The sequence below is a fragment of the Neofelis nebulosa genome, chromosome 15 (genome assembly GCF_028018385.1).
Source record: "Neofelis nebulosa isolate mNeoNeb1 chromosome 15, mNeoNeb1.pri, whole genome shotgun sequence".
In the NCBI taxonomy this organism is placed as follows: domain Eukaryota; kingdom Metazoa; phylum Chordata; class Mammalia; order Carnivora; family Felidae; genus Neofelis; species Neofelis nebulosa.
In genome coordinates, this window is record NC_080796.1 from 30,462,243 (window position 1) to 30,475,166 (window position 12,924).

The following is a 12,924-nucleotide window of genomic DNA, read 5'->3' on the forward strand; positions in this document are numbered from 1 at the left end:
CAGGTGCCCCCTTGCTTACGATTATCTTGCCCTCTCCCTCTGCCCCTCTTCCCCATTCTTGCTCTCTCTCTCTAATAAATAAATACAATCTTTAACATAAAGAAATGAGAGTCAAATTATGGACCAAATGATCACGAGACCTCCTAAAATGTACATTATGTTTCTTTTTTTTTTAAATTTTTTTTAAACGTTTATTTATTTTTGAGACAGAGAGAGACAGAGCATGAATGGGGGAGGGTCACAGAGAGAGGGAGACACAGAATCTGAAACAGGCTCCAGGCTCTGAGCTGTCAGCTCAGAGCCCGACACGGGGCTCGAACCCACGGACTGTGAGATCATGACCTGAGCCAAAGTCGGACGCTTAACCGACTGAGCCACCCAGGCGCCCCTGTACATTATGTTTCTATCTTCAGTGTATCTTCCTTGGAACAACCATCTTCTACTCGCTTCTGGGTTATGAGTGGTTTTCAATTGTGGTGCCTACCTAACCACTCCCAGTCACAGATGTGGGCATGCTTGTCCAAGCCGAGCCGATCAAAATATTCCATTCCAAGGACTCCAGTGGCTGGTGCAGGAATGAGCACCCAAACAGTGTCAGAGTATTTCCTGAGTTTAACACATGGATATTGTAAGAGAGATGTTCTCTTTCTTTTGGGGTTGCTGCCTGGGAAGATTTGAGCTGAATCTCTTTGACAGACAACTTGCCCACTAAAAGGCCAGAGTCTGTATAATAGGGGTTTGTCTGTCTTGGGCTGCTCAGCATCCAAACTTTCTTCCAACTTGAGATTTCTACTGTGTGACTCTTGGCAGGTGGCATCATCCTGCCACGCACCCTAGTTAACCAAACATTCTCTATCCTTACCCTCTGGAAGCTGTGCTTCAGCCAATCGGATTGAGTCTTGTCAATCCAACTCTCTTACCCAAGACTGCAGACAGGAAGGTTGTGATGGGAAGATGGAGAAAGAGTAGTGACCATTTGTACAACAGTAGAGGACTGGAAAATGCAACAAGAGCAGTTCAGTGTCCAGTGATGGCCCCTTCAGACGTATTTGCAACACGCGCCGGGGTGGCGCTGACAGTACATGGGCCCTTTCTGGACTTGGTTGTGCCCACAGCTGTCTGGGAACCCTTAGGTGTTTGCCTGCTTTTCTGTTTCTGGTTTTCAAGCCCTCCTGATAATCCTGTGAGCTACCCAATAGCCTTCTGTAAATTCCTTCTTTGTTAAAGTGTGTTTGACAGACTGCTAGCTGTCCCCCAAAATGTGTGTATAAGTGGCTGGAGAAAGACAGATGGATACACACACACACACACACACACACACACACATCTCAAGATCTCGAGATCTCGAGGTGGAGGGGAGAAAGGGAAAGAAGGAGGAAAGTCAAGAGAGGGAGAAAGAAAGGGAAAACTTTTGCTTTTCACTTTATATTATTCTGTACTGCTTAAATGTTTCAGAATAAGAAGCATGTATTGTTCTCAACCTTTTTTAAAAAAAATCAAGTGAAGAAGATTACCTTGACCTCAATTATCCAGACTTCAGTTGCTGTATGTCTAAATGCTCTATTTCTTTACCAATGAAATTATTCCATAGACAATGTAATGCAGGGCCTTGGATGTGCCGTTCTTCCTGAACTTCACTTTGAAAAAGAGAGCAACTGCTCTCTGTGAGGTCCTTTCCTTCCAGACATTTTGGAGGCAGGAATTTATAGCCTTCTGTGTTTTGAGGAAGGAAAAAGAATTTCTTCTGCATTGAGTTTTCCTTGGAAGATTTTCCCATTTGCTAAAATATACTTTCCTCTACAACTGTGTCTCTCTCCTTCACTAGAAATTTCTCCACTGTGAGGAAAACTCTTTCCCCTGAGCCAGTATTCAGCCAAGCTGGTGGTTTTTATTTGTTTAGTTTGTAATTTTTTTCATGAACATGGCATGTGAGTGACTGACACACATATAATGGTTTCTTTGCTTTCCCTACTTTTGGACCTATACCTTCATTGGAGTTATTGCAAAAATGGCATCTGGGTAAACCACTGGAAAGATGAAAAGCGATATATAAACCACATACCCTGCCAGACTAACATTTTGTCCAGGATGTGATGACGACCACCTCTATGTTTACCCATAAAGTCCTGATGAAATGATAGGAAAGTTATGATTCCTTCATGGCTAAACCCTTTGGATCAGTGCTTCATCACTGTGACCCAATGAAATCCTCCCTGTTCCATATAGTTCTGTGTATATATGGTACCTCTTGATTTGTATTAGTTGTATAATATATATGTCCTATAGTGCAATTTCACACATAGGACTTCCTTTAGGCCTTGCAGCTCAAAAAAATTTCCCCATAAATTCCACTTGGGATTTGGGATTAATTTGGGCTAAACTGGCTACTTTAAAATACGAATGTCCTGCTGGGTGGTAGATTCCACTTCTCCTCCAGTAAGAATTATTTAACTAAATAGTATGTGTGTAGAGTCTGCCCCAACAGACCAGTCCTTTACCTTTCTCCACCTGCTCTGTGTCCTGAGTTACTGATTTTTATTGGCCACATAGCCTTGCTCCCTTGCCTTCTGGATTGGGCAGGTTTAGTCCATGGACCGTTCTGGGAGGAGATCAAAGGGTGGAAGCAAAGAGAGATTAGGGTATTTATTCCCCTGGCTCCTTCCCTCCTGGGCCATGACTTGGCACTGGCTGTGTTTCTCTACCTAAGGCCATAGCCCTTACCTGGCTTTGGTAATTGCTTCCTCCAATCCTTGCCCCTTTCTGCTATTATTGTACTTAGGGAGTTTTATTATCCCTTGTTGATTTCATTTAACCCTGCCCACATCTTTGCCTCTTCATTAACTATTTTCCAATCATGGCTTTTGGTTTTGTTTTTAATTTTTAATGTTTATTTACTTTTGAGAGAGAGAGAGAGAAAGAGGGAGAGAGAGAGACAGAGCATGAGTGGGAGAGTGGCAGAGAGAGAGGGAGAGAGAGAATCGGAAGCAGACTCCAGGCTCCTAGCTGTCAGCACAGAACCTGACGTGTGGCTTGAACCCACGAACTGTGAGATCATGACCTGAACATGTTTAACCGACTGAGCCACCCCGGTGCCTCCAATCATCACTTTTAAATGTGCTATTTCTTTTCTGACAGGACCCAGACTGATGCAGTGATCCCACTATGAATGGCCTCAAGAAATAGATCTCCCAAACTGTACATTGGGATTGTATCGTGTGGAAGGCAGAAGGACGTCCTCCCCAAAATGTCCACATCTTAATCCCTGGGATCTGTGAACATGTTAGGTGTTAAAGGACAGTTAAGGTGGCAGATAGAATTAAGGTTGCCTATCAGTTGACCTCAAGATAGGAAGATTATCCTGGGTGGGCCCAATGTAATCACAAGGATCCTGAAAGTGGAAAAGGAAGGCAGAAGAGGAATCAGTGCCAGACTGGTGTGAGGTAAGAAAGACTGACCAGCTGTTTCTGACTTTGGACATGGAAGGGCGTCATGAGCCATGAAATGCAGCCAGTCCCTAGAAATGGAAAAGTCATGGAAAGAGATACTTCCCTAGAGTCCTGCTGATACCTTGATTTTAGCCCAGTGAGACCTGTCTCAGAGTTTTGACTTACAGAGTTGTAAGATAATAAATATGTGTTGTTTTAAGTCAATAAGTTCATGGTAATTTATTATAGTAGCAATAGGAAACTGATACAGGTTGCTAACACATTCGATGAGAACATAGAACTTTCTTCTTTTATTTTTAAGTTTATTTATTTATTTTGAGAGAGAGACAGTGCAAGTGGGGGGAAGGGCACAGAGAAGAGAGAGAAAGAGAGAGAGAATCCCAAGCAGGTTCCATGCTGTCAGCTGCAGAACCGGATGTGGGGCTCGAACCCACAGACCATGAATTCATGACCTGAGTAGAAACCAAGAGTCTGAGACTTAACCCACTGAGCCACCCAGGTACTCCAGAACATAGAACTTTCTTGATGTAAGAAAATGGAATATGTATAATCCATAGTATATTATTAAAATTATTACTAGTAACAGAGATTGGAATGCCATGTAGGTGAAGGGCAAGGTATTAAAAAATCATTTAGCTGTGGTCCTTAGGTGCTATGATGACAATGGTAATTTTCAAGACAGTGGGGTGCGTTGGCTTTTTCTGTCAGTCCTAAATAATGTACACAGCTAAAAGTACTGATTTAAAGCTTTGGAGATACAGTCAGGGTATAAGTAGAAAGTTTAAAAACCTCTCTGGCAGCTTTAAACAATGCCTAGGGGCACCTGGGTGGCTCTGTTGGTTAAGCGTCCGACTTTGGCTCAGGTCATGATCTCACCATTCATGAGTTCCAGCCCTGCGTCAGGCTCTGTGCTGACAGCTCAGAGCCTGGAGCCCGATTCAAATTCTGTGTCTCCCTCTCTCTTTGCCCCTCCTCTGCTCACACATTCTCTCTCTCCTTCAAAAAAAAAAAAAAAAAAAAAAATAATGCCTACCTTTGAAACATGGGCTGGGAGTATTTGGGCAGATGCAGAAAAGACAAAGAACTCTGAACCCCCAAATTGTCTTAAAACTTTCTTGCATATAAGCACCCCGATCCAGTTTAGAGGTTAGAGAACATAGAATTGGTGGTAGATGAAAGAAGCCATGCCTCTCAACTTAGTCCTCACATTAGCCTCAGAAACAGCACTGTGCAACTGTTTTATGTTAGTCATTTTTTCCCCTTTATTTCTCTGAAACCTTATATAAAAGGCACTGGTAATGGCTGACATCTGACATTTAGGTGGGATTTTGGCTAAATTCATATCTCCTACAATGAATGGTAGCTGTGGGTCCTCTGTATTGAGGATGTAAGTTTTTTTTTACTCAGATGAAAGGATGCTGAGGCAAAGTGTGGCTTAAGGTGAAAGTGTGTTTCCATTTTTCTCCACCCTGCCTTGTGTCCTGAGAAGCTGATCTTTATAGACAGCATCAACCAGGCTTCCTTGTCCTCTGGCTTCTGGCTAGGTTTGGCCAATTTAAGGCACTGGCGGAAGATTAGAGGATGAGCTGGGAGAGAAAAGGCAGGGGATTTACTTTTCTGCCTCCTTCCTTGCAGGGCTACAGTTGACTACATTTGCCACAGCCACTATTTTCGAAACATAGCTAGAGATCCCAGCCCATGCTGGGCAGCCTGGATCTACAGCTTGCTGTTGTTTCTACAGTTTCCTGGGGTCCTTCACCTAACCCTTTCTGGGTCTCCTTAAACTTGCCTTTACTTTTCTAAGTAGTCCCTTTATTAATCTCTTCAAATATCCCCTTTTTCTTGCTGGAACTCTCACTGATCCCATCATCATCATTGCCATCATCATCAGAGCAACTAACATTTACTAATCACTTATTATGTTCCAGGCACTGTGCCCAAACTTCTCACACAAATTACTTATTTTATCCTTACCATAACTTTATGGTATGCATGACTATTGTTACTCTGTTTTACTAATCACTTATTATATTCCAGGCACTGTGCCCAAACTTCTCACACAAATTACTTATTTTACCCTTACCATAACTTTATGGTATGCATGACTATTGTTACTCTGTTTTAGAGATCAGGAAATTGGCATTTAGAAATTGGTACACAGCTTTCCCAAACTTACCTAGCTAGACAAGATTTGAATCCAGTCTGCAGCATTTGAGAAAGCATGGTAGAATAAGTATAGAAGACAGGTTTTGAAATCAAAGAGACTTGGTGACAAATATCAAATGATGATCTGAGCCAAAACACTTAATCCCTCTGAGCTTAGGTTTCCTTATTTCTGAAATGGGAACTGCCTTGCCTCAGCTAGTTAGAGCTCTTTTTTGCAAGCAACAGAAGCAACACTAGCCAATCAAAATGGCCGGATTCCAGGGAGTTGTGGAGATAGTAACAACTAATGAATGCATTCTTCAAGGCTTCCATGTTGTCAGTTCCAACCATCTTCCATCCGCGGCTGACTGCTCAAGACTCAGATTCCCAGGAGAGGGTGCCTACCTGGTCTGGCTCATGTTACTTTCCACACCTTTAATTCAGTAGGGTAGGTCATCAAGTATTCATTCAGTGATGGAGAGTTCATCTCCCAAGGAAAACTGGTGTGATTTTACCTGAAAATGGGGTAAGGGATGCTGTAAAGGCAAAAAGGAAACAAACACTATAAAACGTGGTTTCACGAATGCTACAAAAAGTAAAGGAGATAGTTTAGGCAAAGCACCTGACACAGGAGTCAGGGCTTTCTCTTCCCTTTTGTTGCAACATTCAGAAAAGGGGCATTTAATAGTAGTATAAGAAATGATATTGAATAGAATTTATCCTCCACTGGCTGTTTCTATTGTCTACCTCCTGATAGTCTCTCACAGGAACTATCTGATGTTAACCTCCCTCTTATTCTGCCCAGTGACTGCCAACCTTTCCCCATAATGCCTGTGTTTATATAGATTTCTCCCCATTGCTTATAGGCATCTTTCTATGGTCTGTCCATACTAATGTGCTAATCTGAATCATCTCATTGGTGAGCATCCTGTTTTTTCTCCATCGTTACATTTTTTAAAATTTCAAACACATAGAAAAATTAAAAGAATCAGACAGTGAGCACCCATAAACACACCACCTAGATTCTACCATTAATATTTTAGGTTATTTGCTTTATGGCATGTCCATCCAACTGTCTGTCCATTCATACATCCATTCAAGCCCCTGTTTGACAACATTGTATCTTAATGGATTAATAAAGATTTTTTTTTTACAATGAACCAAAATCTTTCATATCAATGTTAGCAAAGAACCAAATGACAGAGGTCCCAGCAACAACTAGGAGTTGGGCCAGTATCTGTTGGTTAATGCTTTGAATAGAAGAAGTTTTTAAAACATTTGTTTCTCACAGAATGTAACCATCTGTTCTTTCTAACAGGTTCTTGACTTCTATCATTTCTAACTATGTCTCTAAAATAGATTTTTCAGAGAACTGCTTTTGGAATGATTGGGAAAGTGTTCTTGGGAAGAATTCACTGACTGAAGTGAGCCAAAATCAGAAAAGTATACGGATGGAGCATTTCCTATGTAATAATAATAATGATAAGTTTTGAAAAATGTCTGGTCACCAAAAATGTCTGTCAGGAGTCAAAGACTCTGAGAGGGATGGTCCCAATCTTGAGAATCAAATGAACAACTCACCTCCTCAGGGCTACTGGAATACCAAGATAATTTACACACTCCACATTGCATTCTATTCTTACTGACTAGGTTTCACTGTGAGACTTGTGGTTTCATTCAAGCTCCTGAATTCAAAATTCAAACATCTGGGTTTTTGTTGATTTGCATACTTGTTGAAAAGAGATGTTGAGCCAGTGCTGGTCAGATTTTAGGTGCAAAGGTAATAAAGTGGAAGAAACATAACAGCCATTTTTGAAGTGTAAATACAGTTCACATTTAAGTCTACAATATGGAATGTCTAGTCTTGGTGCCATTTATCTGTGTTCTGGCATGAGATTTTTATATCTTGATGGGTGAGTAGAGGTGGATGAGTGTGTTTTGGGAGTACTAAGGTGGAATTAGCAGGTGGCTGAGGAAAACTTGCTGAGAAAAAAAGGAGATGGAGGAATAATTCTGCCAGCAGGAGAGAGAAGGTCTAATCTGTACTGGAAAGAATAGTGAAATGTAAATAGAATCTCAGGACATGTCAACGAAGAAGAATAAAGATGAAAAGGGGATAACATAGAAGAGAAATGCAAACAACACCTAAATAAGTGAATATAGACTGAATGGAGAAGAGACATCTCTGAGTTTAGGTGAGAAATTCTCAAGTAACCAGGCATGCTATGATAAAGACTGGCCTGGGGTGACAGGATATAATAAAAAAGAAATGAGTACTATAGACAGGTAAAATACCAGGGAGAGGTTCTTATGTGCTTAGGCCAATCAGCACAGCCCATCAGCCTAACCCCAGTCAGCTCAGACGTGGCCACAGAGCCTTTTTAAAAATGCTTGGATAGAAAAGTACTCTCTTCTGGTTGGTGTGCTGTGTGGACTTGAAGCTTGGAACTGCTGCAGCCATGTTGACACCATGAGGGAAGACAGCCTTATGATGACGCTTCCCCTTGAAAGACAGAAAAATCAGGTCATCCAGGACAACACTGAGCCACTGATCAACCTTCTCTGAAATTCAAACCACCCCGGGATTTAGCAAATTCAACCTCATCATTGAATAGCTACAAATTGATAATGGTGTCGGTGTAGCCCAGAAGGCATCACTAACATAGTTAATGGTGCCAATTTTACATCCTTATTGGAAAATAATCTTCTACCACATCCTCTGGCACATAGGCAATGTTCAGTTAAAATATAAGTGGAGGGGGAAAAATCTAGCTAAAAGCCAAGGTTCGAAGCAAAGGTAAGATATCATGTTTGTGACAGCAAAGTGGTGTTGAGTAGGGGGTTTGTGGCCATGCCAATGTAAGGAAGAATTAGCAAACAATTCTATTTTTCCCATTCACCATTCTGTAACAGAGATAAAGCACCTGAGGATATAGAAATAGTGATCAGAAAACAGGTTTTCTCACATTTTCTCAGCTGCTTTTTCAAATTCTTTCCATTCTTGACAGTCAGCAACTCACAAGATAGGGAGGAGAGTACACTTCTCTTCTAATTTTTCAGGGCAGAGGGAACTACCTAAAAAGGAAAATAATGTTCAATAGTGTAGTATGGGAGCTCAGTTCTGATGGTGACTTTTTTAAGGAACCATTATGTCCCCAAATAGTCTCTACCATCGGTAATTGTGCCCCCTTCTCCAAAGCAGGGGTGATAAACTAATACAGTCTTTCTGAGAGGCTTGGAAAATCTGCAAATGCAAACTACTTTAGAAATAGTCAGATACTAACTGAGTAGAGAGTAGAAATTACACCCTAGAGGAAATAAAAACAGCATTTTTCTTAGTCTTTATTTCCAAGGTTTGTGTACAAGGCTAGCGTTTTTCAGTAAGTGACACTCTGGAGTCCTTTCCTAATGACCCTAAACAAATTTCAGAGATCAAGCAAGGCATCATTTTGGTTAATAAACAAGGTCATAAAGTGAATATGCCAATTTCAAAGCTACTGTTGTGTGGAGGAAGATTTTTTCGTTATGAACTAAACATATTAACTTTTATGGCAGCTCATTGCCTTCTGAGAGCACTCATGTATCCCGTTTATCAAGGCTGTGTGTAGCCTTGAGATGTGCGTGCTGTATCACTGGGAGACAGAGAGTTAATAAATATGGTGCAAATTAAAAAGAGTCTCACCTATGGGGAGAAATAAATGAGATGAAGAGAGTGATTAAAGAAAGCATCTTACTCAAGCTGAGTACTGAGGCAAGATTCTCTAAGAGCTACAAGGAAGCATGAGTATAAATAGTGGGAAGGACAGAAATTACCTATGAAGTAAATATCTGATGACTTCTAGGGCTTAGCCTGGAATAACAGAGATGTCCAGGTTATCATTAAAGCAATGTATGCACTAAGTACATAAAGAGGTAAATGAGAAAGTCTCTGTCCTCCTAAGATTTATACTCTACTTAGGAAGACAGGTTATGCACATGGAAAGGTGCTATAGCATGCCCAATATTGACACTTAAGGGTTAAAGGAATTACAGTCCTAATGGTGTGGGAGCTTAGAGGATTGCTGTGGGCTTGGGTAACTGGGGAGAAAGAGGTGATTCTGAGCTGGGCTTCGCAGAGAGAGTAGTCCCAAATGGGTGAGTGGATGAAAATGTATGTGAAGGGAAGTCAGAAAGGAAGAGGGAAAAGACAGATGAGATGGCCCCCCTGGTGCTTCTGGGACATCTACAGACCCCATGAATTTCCTCATCTCTCCCTTTCAAGCAATAATACTGCATTTAAAGGAAGAGAATTTGAATGAATAAAAGGAGATCTCCTAGAGATCCTCAAAAAGAGCAATTCTATTGTAGTGCTAGCTTTCTATGATATCTATGTGTATATTTGCTATATCAACACAGAAGTTATGGAAAAAAGAAAAATATAGGCTCTAATCATAATCACGACGGTAACTGACTAAAACCCAACAGGTATTCTTTCCAACAATTTAAAAATAGCAATAACATCATCACCTGAGATTTGAATTCACTTCAGGCACAAAGTAAAATATTACAAAAATAATTTCCCGGACACCTACTTAAGGGGAGATTTCAGGTCAGAAATCACATTAAGGAATTAGTTACTAAGCACCAGGACAAATCCATTAACATGGCAATCTTTGTGGTCATCTGCCATATCGCCAACACAGGTCTCAACATCATCACGTGGACAGGAGGGAAAACATTTTAATATGGGAAATGATGAGCACATCTTCTGTAAGTATCAAAGATCTCAGAGATCTTTCCTGGAATTACTGAACTATTTCCATCTTTTTAGTGAGAAATAATACCTCTTTAGGAAGGCAGCAGTTGATGTCATCTGGACTGTAGAGTCCTATTAAAGATGAGTTCAACTCGGGGCGCCTGGGTGGCGCAGTCGGTTAAGCGTCCGACTTCAGCCAGGTCACGATCTCGCGGTCCGTGAGTTCGAGCCCCGCGTCAGGCTCTGGGCTGATGGCTTGGAGCCTGGAGCCTGTTTCCGATTCTGTGTCTCCCTCTCTCTCTGACCCTCCCCCGTTCATGCTCTGTCTCTCTCTGTCCCAAAAATAAATAAAAAAAAAAAAAAAAAAAAAAAAAAGATGAGTTCAACTCAACTACCTTGTAAATAATAATATTCTCATCACTTGAAATATTAAAGCCATGTGTACAGAGCTTACATCATGACATTATCTTTTTAATTTCTTCCCTCACCTGTAGCAATCTCTTTGGCCTCCCATCTTGGAGGATGACACCACCATCTATCCAGTGACCTAATCCAATAACCCAGATGCCTATGTTTTTTCCTCACTGCAATTCCTGCTTCTTTCATTTTCACTCCCTTAGTATTCTCCCTGTCTGTGTCCACCACCCTATGCCTACTACTGCCATTAATCAGGTTCTCACCATTGCACAACTGGAATATTACAGTCTCCTAACTGGCCTCCTTTGCTCTCCTGTAGCCTATTTTCCCTAATGAATCAAGAGTAACCAATTCTGATAAGCACGATTCTGTTAATGGTACTGGCATAGGTTAAATCTTTCACTGCTTCTAGAAGAAGGCTCAAATAATTCGGCTGGGATAGAAAAATCTTCATGATCTGACCCATCTACTTCATGAACCTTATCTCTTATCACACCCCCCATTTCTTATCTCACAGTCCAGCCAGGATGAATTATTTTCATGATCTCTGAATGCATCCCATTCCTTTGTTCAGGCTGCTCTCATGTGGAATGTTCTTTTCAGTGACCATGTCTACCTGGCCAACAAAGCCCACCTTTGAAGGCTCAGCCGAAGAATTATCTAGGAAGTCCTTCCTGTCCACTCCTTTAAGTAGAATTACTCCTAATCAGTGCTCCCGTTAAACCTGCACAGTCTTCTGGTATCACACATACTCATTGTGCTTTCTGGTTTCCAGGTCTGTTTTCCTTTTTAGGCTGAAGATAAGGGATGACGATGCCATATTCATCCCCGTATTGTATTCATATTTGTGTTGCCAGTTGGTTCCATGTTAGGCTTTGCCAAAGAGAGCACTAGAAAGAAGTTGCAAGACGGAAGGAGGAAGAAGGGACTTGCTCCTTCCTGTCTGCTACTTTCTGGCTTCTTGTCTGCTTCCTGTTCCTGTGAGCAATGCTCCAGCAACACTTCCTTGCCTTCCTGAAGTAGCAGCTGAATCCCGTTTGCAATTTTTCCAACCCTGGCAGAACAAGCCTCATTGTTTCCCTCAAAGGGACGCCAGCATGAACCAGCTGCCCCCGCTCAGAGGTCTGGGTCCCGGTCTCCAGGGAATCCTCAAAGCCTCAAAGTTTTAATAATTCCAATTTCTTTCCCTGTTCTCCCAGGCTTGGAGGTGGGAGTTGCTTCTTGCAGTTGCTACTTCGATGGAACTGTAAAATTCTCTTTTTATACTTTCAGTGATCTAGTTAACAACCACATCTGGTTAACAACTCTTTTTTTTTATTAAAAAAAATTTTTTTTTAATGTTTATTTATTTTTGAGAGACAGAGCACGAATGGGGGAGGAGCCTCCGAAGCAGGCTCCAGACTCTAAGCTGTCAGCACAGAGCTTGATGGGGGGCTCGAACTCATGAACCACGAGATCATGACCTGAGCTGAAGTCGGACGCTTAACTGACTGAGTTGCCCAGGCGCCCCTAAAAAAACCAAAATCTTAAAAAAAAAGTTTACCTCCAAAACATGCACTGAATTAGTAATGTTTTTGCAGGGAGCTTTATTCAGTATACCTTTATTCTCTAGGTCTTAAATTTGACATCATTGTTTCAGAGAATTGACATCATCATTCAGAGAATGCGCAATGTTGGCCACTTCGCACGGGGCCTACACCAGACTGTTTGTGACCAGTCCCACCCTGGACCAAGAATGCTCTTCTCATTCCAGCCCCATTATGACTAAGCCCATCATCTTCATCATCCGAGCAGATTCTCAACTGGTTTGTCATTTGTATATGTTTTCTGCTCTTTTCCTCCCCCAGCCTGAGAGCAGGATTATTTCATCTGTTTCTGTGAATCCCCCACAGCTCAGCAAATATTATGCAAACAAAGACATGAAGGAATTAGGTGAATAATCAGGCAAAGAGAAAATTTACTTGCATTGACTTACCACTGTTTATTGATTGGAAGGCTTTGGGCACAATAGTGCTTGATAAAGATTGTTAATCATTCACCAGTACAATATATGATCCCCATTTCTCGTGAGTGAGCCTGACTGCCTTACTATTGTTTTTGGACCTAGATCTCTCAGAGGAAACATTAATTTCTATTAATAGTGACAGAGGAGGCCACAGAAGGAAGAGCATGAGGTTGGAG

At 41.5% G+C, this 12,924-nt stretch overlaps 1 long non-coding RNA gene across 1 annotated transcript in view; it reads right to left on the reverse strand.

Moving 5' to 3' along the window:
- The window catches only part of LOC131495862 (uncharacterized), an 83,686-nt gene that overhangs the window by 8,413 nt on the left and 62,349 nt on the right, over positions 1–12,924 (reverse strand). The window contains exon 6 of the long non-coding RNA XR_009254165.1: positions 5,997–6,127. This is a non-coding gene — a long non-coding RNA (uncharacterized LOC131495862). The remainder of the gene's footprint in view (positions 1–5,996; positions 6,128–12,924) is intronic.